Source organism: Anser cygnoides, chromosome Z (genome assembly GCF_040182565.1).
Source record: "Anser cygnoides isolate HZ-2024a breed goose chromosome Z, Taihu_goose_T2T_genome, whole genome shotgun sequence".
In the NCBI taxonomy this organism is placed as follows: Eukaryota; Metazoa; Chordata; class Aves; order Anseriformes; family Anatidae; genus Anser; species Anser cygnoides.
The window spans coordinates 31,462,920-31,478,125 of record NC_089912.1 but is presented as its reverse complement, the minus strand read 5'-3'; positions in this window follow the sequence as shown (position 1 = coordinate 31,478,125).

Genomic DNA, 15,206 nt, shown 5'->3' with positions numbered 1-15,206 from the left:
AACCCTGCTTCTTTCGAGACACTAGCCTCCTCGTGGCTTTTACCTGCTGGTCCCTTCAGGGTGCAGGTTTCATCATCCTGACTTCCTCTTCCTTCCCCAGATGGCAAGCTATGAAACCAATGAAATAAAGAAATGCTGCAACCTGGGATGAGGACTGAATACTGTTTGTTTCTGAGCACGATGAAGTGAGCAGTAGCGTGGCCCCAAAGCGATCTCCCAGCATGGCAGGCAGCATGCCCATGCCCACCTTGCACCCTGCCCACCTGAGGGTGCCTGGTCCTGCAGGGCAGTGCAGGCAGCTCTCCCTGCGACAGCAGGCAGGGAAAGAATGCACGTGGGAAACTTGTTAAGAGGGGAAAACAAAGGCACAAAAAAGTGTTGACTTGCTCGGTGCAGCATTCTGCTGATCAAACAGACAAAAACTTCTGAAAACAGGCCTGAGTGCAGGCACAGTATTTTATTTATTTTATTTATTTATTTATTTATTTATTTATTTATTTATTTATTTATTTATATTTTTTATTTTCCTCTGCATTTATAGTTAAAAGCAGCAAGTCCAGCAGAGGGAAATTTTGAGTGGGTCTGCTCTGTTTTGTTTTTTTTTTTTTTTTTTTTCAGAGGCAGACAGGGAGAACACAATTGGAAGGCTCATTTCAGGTGTGGGCTCAAGAGCCAAACGGTGCTCCAGATGGCACCTTATCTGTTTTCTGAACTTCTTCTATATGCCCACAGCATATTAGGCTAGTTTATCCCTAAGACCAGATGCTAGTAGGTGTCACCTGTGGAACTGTATGTCAGCTGAGTGTCTCCCACTCTTGCTGCTGGAGGTCATGTGTTCTTTCTTTGAAAGCTGTGGGACAGGACGCATGTCCTCTCCCATCTGAGGATGCTGATTTAATTCAGACAGGAAAAGAATTGGGAGTGGTGCTGGACTGAGCACTTCTGCTAGTAGCAGCTTTGTGTATAACAAGTGCATGAATGACAAGTGCACAGGTATGTAGATCAAGAATGCAAAATATTTTTTGCTTGTACCACAGCCTGGTGTCATACAGGGACATACATATTTTATTTCTAGTGTTATTTAGCAGACTAGAGATAGGCCAGAGTGTTCAGCAATGGGAATATTTTACTTGACTTTGCTGCTGGTCACCACATGTCCTTGAACACATCATCATCTTTTTTTTTTTTTTTTCTCCTCGCCTTCTGTTTGGTCAATGTATTTTTTGCAGAAATGGATAAGTGCATATTTAATCTGCATTGGTAGATCTTATTCCCTATTCAACCTATGATATGCTATTACAATTCCAGTATTGTCTCCTGCATTTCAGCTATAGAGTACTGCAATATTTATCTCCAGCTGTAGGAAGTAAGGTACTTCATTTTTTTCCCAGCAAACCTGCATATTGCAGGTGCAGTAGATATTGTTAAGCATTAGAAATCAGTGGACATTTGGTGCATAATACTTAAGGATATGTACTGCACCTGGCAATTTTGTATTTTAAATGAAGATTTGGATCAAATAACATATTAGAAACAAAAGAATTTCTCTTTCTATATCCTTTTTTTTTTTTTTTTTTTTTAAAAAAAAAAAAAGGATTATCTCCCTTGATATTACATTTTAAGAATTTAAAAGCAAAACTGCTCAGTCTGGAGGATCATAGTTTTGTATTTGATCTCAGACCATGCATTATTGATTTCCAGTATGTGAAAAATATCTAAAATGTCTGTGATAAAAATGCAAAGAATAAAAATGCTTTCACTGCTTTTGAAATTAAAATCAATTTTATGTGCACTATATTGCAGGGAGTTGAAATTTTTTAAGTAGGTTAAGTAGTGGGAGGAATATTACAGAAAATGATTGCATTTCATTGTAAGATAAATTAGTAAAAGTATAGTGTAATTAGTATAGAAACAAAATAAATTCTGCAATTGAATGCTGACATATACTAATGCAATGTTATTGCTAAGTGCTGAGAATAGGTTAAGTCTGACCCCTTATAATAACTATTATACAACAGTAATAAGTTGTATACCCCTTACAATAACTCTTCCTCTATTTAGTTAAGGGAACACAGGTTGCAGCTCGAATCATAGTGATAATAACCTCAGCCCTCAATTCCCAACCAGAGTGTCTTTCTGTGGGTATTTACCTGCTTACAGTGGGCCAGGACCGTGCTGCCTTTTGGGGGCCGGAAAGGAGTCTGTTCCCCCAGGCACCAGGCAGCAGCCCCACCTGGTGCCACCTGCCTACCCCTGAGCAGCACATCTAATGCCCTTGCCACCGTTTGCTGCCCATGAAACCTGGCTGTCCTACACTCTGGCTTCCTGGGAGAGAGTGGCAAGTCCCCAAGTGTGTGTGAGGATGGTTGGGGTCTGCAGAAATTAGTCTTCATAATCTGGTAAGTTTTGTGGTTCTGGAAAGAGCTGGGGGTTTGTTTGCTGGCTGTTTCATTTTCTTGAGAGCAACCCTGTTCTCCTTCTTCTCCTGTGATCAGTTTTAGTTGTTTTTCCTATTGTACCATGTAGGATATTGCCCTTCCATCCTGGCCCTTTCCAAATGGAGATGTCTATTCCCAGGGGAACCAATCTTCTCACTGTCTGAGCAATGCTACAGGCAACTCTTTACCACACAGCAGTGCCTATTTCCCTCCTCCTCCTCCTCTTCCCACCCCCCCTCAAAATGCCATTTCATGCACATTCATGTTCAAGCTTCTCCTTATTTTCGTTATGTATTGGAGACAAAACAGCTCTAACCATCTTTGGCTTGCAGGTTCATATACCAGTGGGAGCAGTAATGACTGGATAGCTCTGATTCACTTTCAGTTACAGGCAGAGTCTTCTCCCAGACCCAAAGATAAGCAGCTGCTACCTTGAAGCTGCTCTCATTTGCTGCTTTATTCCTAGGTTCTGCTGCCAAATCTGCTATGGGTCCTGGTACAAAAGAAATTGCATATTCCATATTTCCCAGCTTCACAATGTTTGTTGGCTGTCTCTCTCTCTTGTGGGTAAATATAGCAGCCTGTCTAAGGGGCAACAGGGTTTTCTCTAGGTGCCTCCACACCCCTGGCACTAAGAAAGCCATCCTCATTATTGCACTGCTTGTAGGGATTTTTAATATGTATTCTGCTGGGAAATACCCAATAGGAAAGATTCAATTAGCAGTAGGTAAACACTTACTCCCTTGCCCTTGTGGTGACCGTCTCTTCTCCCCATCTCAGTAATTGACTCTATAAGATAAATACGGAACTTAATCTGATCCAACTGCTTTTCCCCATTGTTTTCTTTCTTTTATTATCTTTACAGGAAGGAGAGTAAAAGTATATGTCTTTTGTGTAGATGCTGCTGCTTCAACTTCCGAGCTTGTTCACCCATTTTTTAAGAGCCCTTATAACTTTCAAGGAGATCCAAGTGTACCCCTATTTTTCCTAGGGCTACCGAATGGTTTGATTGGATTTATAGTGCACATGCTTCCCAGAAGTGCAAGATTATTCCTCTTCTTTGATCTTCTTTCACTTGAGTTCATTTTTTTTTTTTTCCGGAACTTAATTGCACTTTCCCCCCTCTTGCCTGATTCCGCCAGTATGGGGCGCTCTGATCAGAGCAGCAGCAGTGGTAGTAGGTGTGAATGTTTGTTGTATTTGGCCAAGGAACAAGGGGGATGTTTTGCATCGAATGATTTTGTGGTGGCTGCTTTTCTCGTGGGGAGGGCGAGATGTGCAGCTGTGTTTATTTTATGAGTGAGACACTCTGAGAAGGATGCTCTGAGCGCTGAGTGCCAGAGCATGCTCAGGAAAGCCTCAGTGCTGAAGAGCCTGGCTGTCAGGAGCAGGGTGACTTCTCCTTCCTCCCCTGAAAGATCAGAGAATTTGCCCTCAGTTCTTGATGTGGTGCTCTAGGTCTGCTATTTCACAAGCTGACCCTTCTCCCCCTACCCTGTTCTGCACCTGACCCTCTTTTGTGCACATCCCCTGGATTATTTCTGGCATCATTTCCCTTGGCAGGAGGTTTAGGTCTTCTCAGACTTTTTCCATTTCAAGGTTTGTTTAGGAGACTCTCCTTCCTGTCCTCTCTGCAGCCTTCAGCATGGCAAGGGACCCGAGATCCAGCAGCCACTGTACGCTGGTGTGGGGTGAGGAGCAGCCAAACTGTTCAGTGGAGTTGAGAAGAACGTACGCAATTTTTTTTCCAAGTCCACAGCAACTTTACAGCACCTGTGGTCATGCAGGCTTTGCCATGGTTTTGAGGTGAAAGTGTTTTTTCTCTGACTAAGCAAGATGCTTAAGAAGAGTATCAGTGACCAGCTTTGGTATTCAGCTGTTTCTGTTGCACAGCTGTCCGAAAAGCAGAGGAGCAATAAAAATACGTCATGCCTGCAGTTTTGCTCTCCTGTGTGTATAATTGACTATGCTTCATCCTGTTTTCTTGGCTCCCAGAAGCAGCTAAAAGAATGAAGCCATTGGACTGCAAAGTTAAGATAAAGAAAATCAAACTATCTTTACTAACAGGTAACTAATTTTCCATGAAACCCTATTTTCCTTGGCTTAAAGCAGTTAGCTTTCTTCAGCTTTGGGAGTTTGTGACTGTGTAAAATAACAAGATCATACATAGATTAGCATAATAGCAATTGCAACAATAGTGTTTTTTAATAGTTCATTTAGTAGTGCTTTGATGTTTTTAACAGTCCCTAATGGTGCAGCATTAGAAATGATTCCCTGAGTGCTCAGAAGCGAGGCCTGAAAAAGAAAAAAAGAAAGGGTGTCATTACTGAAAAGGCACCTATTGATCCCTGTCACAGAACTGGGATGCTATCTCACCCTCTGGTTCTGAATAAATAATGGCCTTTGACATAATGCAGCTCTGGACAGGTTAGAAATAGCAGCTAGCCTGTGAGAGAGGCTGAGATATAACCGAGCTTCTCAGCTAGAATAAAGCTGAGAACTGCTAGGGGTGGGGTCACCTTTTCACTCCCTTTCTTCCACAGGATCTAACCAGAATTATATTTATTTGAAAAACAGCCTGAGCAATTCTTTCTGAAGAGGTTCTTGTAAAGGGACAAAAAGGGATGTGAGACTGTGTGGAAGCCCCCAGACAAGCTGGAACCTGCAGGAGCACTAAATCCTGGGGCTGCATTTACCACAGCATGACTCCAGTGACACAAGGGGGTCTCACTGCCTGTTTTGCTCTCTGCTGAAACCCTCCATTTGAAACCTTCTGGTCAGCTCAGGCCACACAGCCTTACCCGAGGTCTTCAAGGGAGGTCATCTGCAGGCAACACGCTGTTTATATCTGTGGGTGGTGTGAGGTCCCTTGGCTTCTGGAAGATGTGTGGTCACAGCATGTGCCCAAGATAATTAGGCTTTGCTGAAAAGGTCTTGTTAGGGCAAGGGGTTCACCGACACTGGAAGAGCTGTGCCTGCTTCTGCAGCTGGCATGTTCCAAGCAGGTCGGCTGTGGTGGGGTGGTACTCCATCTTGGGGCACCACCATCAGTTAAGTCACTGGCCCTGCGAGGAAAGGTGGTTTGTATGGTGATGAGCATCACCTTTTAGGCAAGCTTCAGCACAGCTTCAGAGGATTAAGTACAGCAGTGTGCTTTTGCAAATCATTGCCAGGGTTTCCATTTGATTCTCGTCCATGTTCCAGCTATATGTGCTCTTGTGGTCCCAGCTAAAAGCCTTTTGGTCTCTTGTTATGAGCTGTGGTCCTTGATTTTTTTTCTTTTTTTTTTTTTCTTTTTTTCCCTGACAAAGGTCCATAGCTGAAATGTCCCATCTCTCAGTACTGCCACTTGAAGGGGCATGGCAGTTTATGTTCTTCCCTTTGGAAACCAAGGCATCAGTTTTTCCTTAACAGAAGTGTTAAGGCATTGAGAGAAGAGACTCTAAAATTATCAACCAATGCAAACAGGCCGTTTTCTTTAGGGACTCAGACAGGGTCTGGATGTTGGGCTGATCCACCTCCCACTGCTTTACTCTGGCTGCACCAACTTCCTTTCCATCCCAGGACATAGCAGCTGCCATGCAGAGTCTGTGAGAGCTGCACTGAGAAATCACAGTTGGCTCTTTCCAGAACTAGGAATGCTTTTGCATGCAGAGACACTAAGGTACACAGATGAGAAATTAGTAAAACCCAGCTGCTAGGCATGGGATCTTGGGAGTGTGAGGTTTAGTGGTGAGTCAAAGCTGCAGGAAGGAAAAAAAAAAAAAACAGAAAGAAATGGTTATGATTTTTAATTACTTACATGATCTTTCAACCCCCCCCCCCCCCCCCCCCCCGATGTGGCAATGTCCTTTCATTCCGTACTTGGGCAAGAACTTTCACGGATGGTCTCTACAGCCCTTACAGAACTGAGAGCCAAGCTCAAAATCAGCCAAGAGTTCAGATGAGTTACATCAAACAAGTCATAAGGCTCAATGCGGATTCCTCTGAGAACATGAATTTCCTATACTAGGGAGTTTAAAATCTAGGTTCAAAAATTATACATACATATTTTATACTGGTTTCATCACCAAAATGTGTCTCCACAGCAGCAATCAAAGCCTTGGAAGATATATCTGTAAGTCAATGTTGGGAATCATTTAAAGAAAAAAACTCCAAATGTGGTATTTATATCTTCACAGACTATCTTTAGGTGCTATTCGTCATGTTCTTGCACAATGTCTCCCAAACCTCCTCTTTCTGAAACAGCAATATTCCACACCTCGTTCTTAAACTTTGGGAAAACACTTAAAGCTCCTAAAATCATTTTCATTCATTTCTCAGAACAATAACATCAATGCCAGTAAAATTAAGTTGAGCCATCTTGTGCTTCCTCAAAAACACTTTTGGTACAGTTCTTTCATCTGCAAAGTGCTCACAAAGACACTGGGTTGCCAGCCTTTTTAATTTATTTATTTATTTATTTATTTTTGTGAAATGAGTAGAAGAGTGCACCACGCTCAGAATTTGCTACATCTAGAAATAACATTTGTCTGCGTCACAGCGTCTCTGTGGGGTGGCAGAGTGTGAATGAAGCAACAGAGAGGGTGAGGCAGTGTCTGAAATCTATTGTAGGGCTGATACTGACTCTGGGGATGGAGGCACAGAGGGGAAATGCCAGAACAGATGTAAAGAAGAAGATGCTGCCACTGTGTGTCAGGGAAGAGTGTGGCTTTTTGAGGAGCAAGAGGAGAAAAACAGAGAACAGTGCATGCAATAACTCTGAGTGGAAAGCTTGCTTTTGTTGGAGGGTAAGAGGGGAAAGAACAAAGCAAATTTAAGAGCCATCTGGGACTGGAGATCAGCTCTGGAGAGAGAAGAGTTAATGAATGTGATGTGTACTAAGTAAAAAATGTTTGCTGGCCCTGAAAGCTGTGAAACCAGGATGGATTGTGTAAGAGTCTTTCTCAACTGCAGTGAGTGAGGGCTACAGACGAATATAAAACAAAAGATGTAAAATGGATGGGAGGTGGACGGGAAGATAGATAACACTGTGTAAGTGGGTAGTTTCAGGGGATAGAAAACAATATGATGAAGGACACAGTCAACAGGAGAGATTTCACACCTGCCTGGACCAAGGCATTTTGGAGCAAATAAGGCCCATATGTCCCTACATGGGAGTGATAAAGTTATTGATAGACCAGGAGAGATGAAAGTATTCCAGTAATTTCTATCTTCTGTGCTACGAAGAAACAGCATAAGGTGCTGACTTCTCTGTTGGAAACCAAGGATGAATCCACTGGGATTTTCAATCAGCAGTCTAAGTAGTTTGCTCCCATGATCCCTAAGAAAAAAAGAAGGAAATCTTCCTCTCTCTTTGAGTAAGAAAATAATTTATTGATATTTTTGAAAAAAGACTTTTAAAATGCTGCGGACACTGCGGAAATATCAAAGTACTGGAATATGGCTATTAATAAGTAAACAAAACAACACTGAAAATTATAGACCAGTAGACCTGACATCAGTCCTGAGGAAAAAATAAATGGAAGAGCTTATACAGGATTCCATTAATAAAGAAATAAAGGGCAGGAATATAATTAATGTCAGTCAACATAGTTTTATGCAAAATAGGACTTGTCAAACAGAACTGATCTCATTCCTCGAGATTACAAGTTTGGTTGATGAAGGCAGCTATGGAGATACAAGATTCTTTGTAATGATTTTGATTTTGTATCACTACCTTTCTGACACAGAAACACATGCTATTTGACACTGAAATACGTAGGCACAAAGAAGTGGCTAGCTGACAGAAGTAGTTTCTAAGGGAAGTTATCATAAATAAGGGTCATTTCAGTGCCTTCAACAATCTTGCTATTGAGAATATCCCACACTTTTCTCAAGATCTGGGAGTAACTACAAACTTATTGAAAAATCCATTTGACAGAACATCAGGTACAACGGCTGCAAAAGCAGGGGCAGAAACTGCTGTGCCAATGGAGCGATCAGGATTATTCAGTAAGCCATTTGAAGACAGATGGGTTGGTACTGTTCAGTGCAAGGCTGTGTACATATGGGCAGGCAATGCTGGTCTGACCTACAGTCTGTGGGATTGTAGCCTGGAAAGAGTTTGGGGATCAGAAAGGATAAAACAGCTGAGATATGAACTTGCAATTGATGCCACAGCAGGTGGATCTAATGCTTGCTATGGAAATATACATGACTGAGTTGTATAAAAGCAGAAATGTGATGCTGAAAATTCAATACCAAAATACAGCATTTGTCCATGACCACAGAAAATAATGCAGAAAAGAGATACTAATGTGGGACATGAGGAGTGGGGAAGGAGAAGCAAAAACTGCCTTGGAATGCAGAAAATGTGCCTTTCCTTTGTGGCAGTGTTTTCAAATGTTTGAATTAGCTGCAGGTAGGAATTTTTGGAAGGCTGAGATCTGCTGAGTTGCTTTTAACAGGCCCTCACTCAGAAAGTGTGACCTTACTTCATTGTAACATAGTTCCTTCTCCCAGAAAAGGAAGCAAAATTTAATTGAAGTCCTTTTCACTGACTGATTGCCAAAATGAACTTAGAGCTGAACTTCTTCACTTTAAGCATTAATTCAGATCATCTTGCCTGATAGCCCCTGTGCAGGCAAGCTTGGAAGCATTCAAGAGATCTCATTTGTTCCCACCTCACAAGTGATGTGATTAGAGCATAAGTATCAGAAGGGTGCTTGTGGTGCAGGGAATAAAGGCATATGGAAAACTCACAGTTAGAAGTCAGATCAGAATTTAAGGCTAGAAGAGAGGTATGTTTTTAACCAAGTTGGAACAAAACAGGGAAAGAAATGGCACTGCCTCTGCCTTGTGATGTGTTTGAATGAAGATGGGATGCCTATCTGCAAGAAGTTGTAACAGCCTAAATAATTTGGGGGGCTCAGTATGAGGTTAAGCATGAAATATTAATCAGCTTGATATACGAAGGAGATCCTGATACAGAATCAGACCATATTTAGTGTTAAATGCAGCAACTGAAGAGAAGCAAATTGGCCAGTCAATCATGTAAGATGCAGAAACAGCAAGAGTCCCAACCAGAGGTGGCATTGAAAGTGGTGGCATACTGAACAAAGCCACAGTTTTACTTATGTCAGGAAGACTGAAGTTGACCAGGGATGTTTGGCTGTTACCTTTACTCTATCACACCTTGACACGTAACTTGATCATGGCCAAGAGACCTACCATAAGGCTTGGGTGGATCAACCTCTTGGGAGGGCTTCACTTCTGCCTAATGTACAAAGAAAGATTTTTACCTACTTCATCATGCCTATAGCTTATCAATAGCAGGACCGTGGGAAGCCTCATCTGAAATAAGACAAGAAACTGTCCAGTCCTCATCCTCCCATAGTATCTGTCACTCAGCACTAGTCTCAGACTTGATAGTTTCTGCCCAAGTGTGGTAAAGCATGCAAAAGTATTTTCAAGGCATTACACTGCCTCTCCAACACCTGCTCTGCAGTTCAAATGGACGGTGTATTTCCATTTGGCATTTAGCTGCCTCCTGTTACAAAAGGGATATTAGGTGTATGTTTGAAAATGTCCTTTACTATTTTTCTCTGCAGCCCTGAGAAAGGACCTTTTAACTGGTTCACAGACTAAAGAATGTAGCCTTAAATTGTCAGGAGTAATTCCCTCTGCAAACTAAAAGTAATGCCAAGTAACTCTCTTTATTTTATTTTTTCCTCTTGTTATCCCCTTTGCCTTTGTCCCTTAGGTACTAGTGACTCAGAATGGAAACTTATAAAATATGAAGAAGAACATGCAAAGTCTCTCAGAGAATAAACAGTATTATTTCCTGACAAAACTGCACACTGACAATTATTGAGCAACACCATGAAATGCCAAAGATAAAGAAACACTAAAAATGGAACTGACGTGATTGTGAGACTCCCACACAAACCAAGAGCACAAGAGATTCACAGGTAAGAAGGACTCGGTTAAACTCTTCTCAACCTTGCTGCTCAACGATTACAACCCCAAGGACAGGATTTTTTTTTTTATTTTTTATTTTTTTGTATGTGTGTGACAGAGGTTAATGATATCATTTGGAGCTTCTTGATACTAGCAGTCTTTTGCTTGTGTGAGCAGAGCACACATGATTTAACCCTTAAGTGCCCAGAATGTCCGGGAAGTGCTTGGTGCCTAGCACTTCCCATTTTTACAAGGATTTCTATTGCCTGGTGGTACTTGTGACTCTGTCCTCTCCTGAAGAACCTTCCTGTGTCCTCAAGGTGATCCTTTCTTTGTCTTGTTTTCCTTTCTCTGTCCTCTTTTCTCTGAATATTCATGGGACTTTCAGATTTTATTTTATTTTACTTTATTTCATTTTATTTTATTTTATTTTATTTTATTTTATTTTATTTTATTTTATTTATTTTATTTTATTTTATTTTATTTTATTTTATTTTATTTTATTTTATTTTATTTTATTTTATTTTATTATTTTTATTTTTTAAATCCTTCCTTGGCATAGATTTGTCTTTAAACAAGAAGTGGACTTTCATGCTGTTTTCTCTCCTGCCTTTTTATTTTGAACCTATTGCTTTGTACTGTGCTGCTTCCTGCAGGTAGACATTTTTGTTTAGACAACGGTGTTATCTCCTTGCATTGTCAAGGGAAACATAACCAAAATGGAATTTCATATATCTCGCACCAAAATGTTTCCCTTTCCATATTAATGTTAGGAATGGCAGCTGTGTGCTGCTTTTAATTCAGCGGCTTCAGAGAAAAATGCTAAACAAAAGACCACAGATTGCAGGCCCCAAACACCAAAGATGTGGGATCTCGACCAAAACCACATTCTCCAGTTTTAAATCATTCTCCAGTTATCATCATTAAAACCATTTACCATAGAACTGGAGGCTTTTTGTGCCCACATCCGTATCTGCTGTTTCCTTTGTCCTTAAAAGTTTATGCCTATCCTTGTGCCAGAGTGGAGACCATCTGCAGTCCTTCTCTGCTTCCACTCAGAACATCTTCTTCATCGCACCCACCTACTACAAGGGTCCACCTTGCTGTGCCTTCTTGTTTGCCATCACCCAATCCCAGACCTCTTCTCCATGCTTGCCACCAGACCTCTTACCCGTGTGGGAATGGTAATCTCCTCTGGCTTTCATTCCTGCAGCTTTCTTCTCTCATGTCAACTAAAAATACAGTCACTGAATCAATTAGCTCCTCTTGCCGGCATAATGAAGTGCACCCTCACTTTAAGCTCTCCTGTGGACTGCCATTCCTCCCACTCTGAGAGACACAAAACTTTTATCACGACCTTCAGACCCTTCCCTTAGTGCCAGCAGTCGCTTTTCCTTTCTGTCTCCCTGAGCAGGACCGCCTATCACCACCCTTTACTCTGGCAAGCACACTGTTTCTGGCAACTGGCTCGTCTGCCTCTCGTTTTTAATGCCCTCACTCCCTTTTAATCACTTTGCAAAGCACTGCAGCCATTCTCTGTAGCTGCCCCTTTTATTGTCTGCCTTTTTGCTCTGCTGATCGCAGCTCTTCAGGCTTACTGATGAAGCTGGTGGCAAGACAAGGAGGTTGTGATTCCTGCTCCTAATGTGCAAGCAGGAGTTAACTCAGCTCAGTTAACAGCAGATCTGTTCTCTGTGTGCAGCAGAGAAGGCAATTACTGTCCTGTGCTCAGCACTGATGAGGTATCCCTTTAGGAAAATCAGAAACAAACTGGAGAGTCCAGAGGAGGAAAAAAGAGCAATTAAAGGTTAGAAAGTCTGCAATCAGGAAATGTTGAAAGCACACCATTTCCTAAGAGGCAGAAAATGAAAGGATGACATAACGGTTCCTTAACATGACTTCTACTGCATTAAAAATTCTCTACTGCATTAAAAATTCTACTGCTTCCAAAGAGGCCAGCAGGGGTGCTCAGGCCCCAGGAGGGTAAGGCAGGTGGTGTGTTGTGAGGGAGAGCTGCCCTCACCCTCTGCTCCTGGCTGCGGTTGTGGCATGCATGGGGTCAGAGCTGCCCCACAGTCTGGTGTTGCAACAGGACATTGACTTCCAGCAGGAGCTTCTTGGAGGCACACCTGCTGCAGAGCGGGTCGGGTCTCATCGTGACAGTGCTTTTGTCCTGTCAGCTGTCAGCATCAGCCAAAAGCAAAAATCATAGGTGCGGCCTACATCTGCCCCTGGGCAAGCTGTTACCAAGCCCAACGGAGGAGCAACACCTTTCTGTCATGCTGTGGGAGCTTGTGGCAGTGCCACAGAGGCTGCCTGTGGGCTTGAGTATCCCAGGAGTGGCAAAGGCTGGTTTATGACCAGTCTGGCCCCTGTGGCCTGGATCCTGCTACATAAAGCGGCAGAGCTTTTGGACTTAACACCCACATGCAGATTAACAAGTACACATTACTTCTCAGTTTAATTGGAGAAGACCTATCTGAAACGGTGCCGGCTTTGTAATCAAGGCATAGCTCTAGTGTTTTGTGCCATGAAACCAGAGGCAGTGTTTTGGTAGGGTTGACACGGGCCTAGTCTAATGAAAGTGCTCTGACCTCACTCCCACTCTCTGCAGCCAGCCTGCTCCTTTGTAACCTCCCCAAACAAACTTTGGCCGTTTGTCTGCATGTCTGCTTTTGAAGCTCGAGCACAGCTCACCCTTCTCTCAGCCCAAGGAGAATGATGAGACCTGCCTTTCACAGGTGCCGGAAGAACTCTTCTTCTTCTGTTAACAGCCCTCTGAAAGGAATGGCAAGGGTAGAAGGCTGGAAATCAGCTTCAGTCAGGAGCCCTGACTTTGAAGACTTTCTGTAGGAGCACTGTTTTTAATTGGATGGGGTTATGGCCTTCCAGAAATCATGTGCTGCCCATAGCCTGATCATCTGCCACATCTTTTCTGCTGATACTGTGCAGGCCTCCCTGCCACTGCTCGTTTAACATGGGTATGTACAGCTCTCCAAGACACTGCATGTCCTCTTTGCCTCACCACAAATTCCTCTGCAGCTGTGAAGGACTTGGGGACTTCTTCCAACCTGCTGTAACATCAGTAAGAAAGAGTCCGACCTGGCTCTGCTTACGTATTGGCTACTTCAGAGCCATGAGCACTTTTCTCCTTTATGCAGAGTAAATAATGCTGTCATGTGTTGCTTTATGCCCTGCTACTAGACTCCTTGTAAGAGGGTGCTAAAATATGAGGCAGAGGAGGAGGGAGAGCACTGCCCTTCTTCTATGCTCATAACCACCAAGGTTGAAAGGCCTGTGGATGATCATGGTGCTGCTGTTATTCTGCCCCATGCTAGACATATAGGATTGTTTGGTTGCACCCTGCCTAACTCAGGTCACTCCTGCAATCAAGGGTAACAGAGAAAGCAGAATGGCCTCTAAGCCACTGGCATTCCTGGTAAAATTAGCTTCATTTTTAGTTTTCAGCAGAAGAGACGGTAAAGACAAGCTTGCACATAAACGAGGATTCACGGCACCCAGGGTCAAGTTGATTGATCCCTCCTGGCCAAAGGGCCTGGACTTTTACCTTCCACAGATTCGCACGAAGGGTGTAGTGTGGAGGGATCTGTGAAGTTATTTTTTTTTTTCCCATGGATTCTACTGCAGCTTTGAGGTTGTTTCCTTGCTAAAAAACCTCCTTTATGGATGTCTTACAGAGTGCATACCTTAGAATCCAGGCAACTTCTCTGGGAAAAGGCTGGTAAATGTTTCCATATGATTTCATATATTCTTATCATATATAATTAAAAGGAAGTGCAAGGAAACAACAGGCATTTTCCTTTGTTCAGAAGAGACAGGTTAAAGGATCAGCTTTCAAAAGTGCCTCTAAGAAGTAATGACTGTTGCTGGTATGAATGTGGTAAACTATAATTAACGTGTTTGGGGAATTGAAACAGATTTTGAGAACAATGGCTTTTATTTTAACATTAAGTAAGAATATAGCCTATGTATAATTAAAAGTAAGCACTTAACTGCTATTATTCTCTTCCTGTCTACAAAAGCTATTGTTTGTTTAGAAGTGCAGAAAAGAAGGAGGGGCCGGGAGCTGTGTACATTATTGCAAAGCAAAAAGACAGATTGGAGAGGGTGTATTTGCCAATAAGCAAGCTGATGAGTGATGCACAATGGTAAACAATCCCAGCTCTCCTTTTTGCATGGTAAAGGCACTGCTAATATGATGTTTTTGTGTGCATGTTGGTGAGAGTGGGGAAGAGGATGTGTACCTTTGTCCCTAAGAAGAAGATATACTATGAGTTCTCAGCTGCGCTCAGAGTCTGTGGTGGGAACTCTTGGGAGCAATCACTCACAAGCCACTGTGTTTGCACATGAAGTTCTGCAACTCAGAAGACATTTCTCTCCACTGGCAACCATCCACCATGTTTTTTAGTATGGTAAAGGAGAATTGAAGGATGTAGGTTAGGATTCCTCCACTGAGCAGCACAGCTTTTCTGCAGGGGCAACCATTTCATTTACAGCCCTGAGAGTGGCACTACGTTCCCCCACCTTCCCAGTGAGTTTAGTGGCACTGAGACTGGGGATCTTTGTCCTTTACTGTCTTCCAGCTGCTGGAACAGCCAGGTGCCATGCGAGAATTTTGCTTACGCACCTTCCTTCTCTCTGCTCTTTTCTGCTAAGGAGGCGAGGCAAAAAAGAAATACTATCAGCTACATGTAGGGGACATATAGAGATATCGTCCTTAGTCTGAGTGTGTGGCAAACTGTAATTAATGTCTGAGGGGCGAAAGTGGATTTTGAGAACAATTGTTCTGAGAGGACAATTGTCATT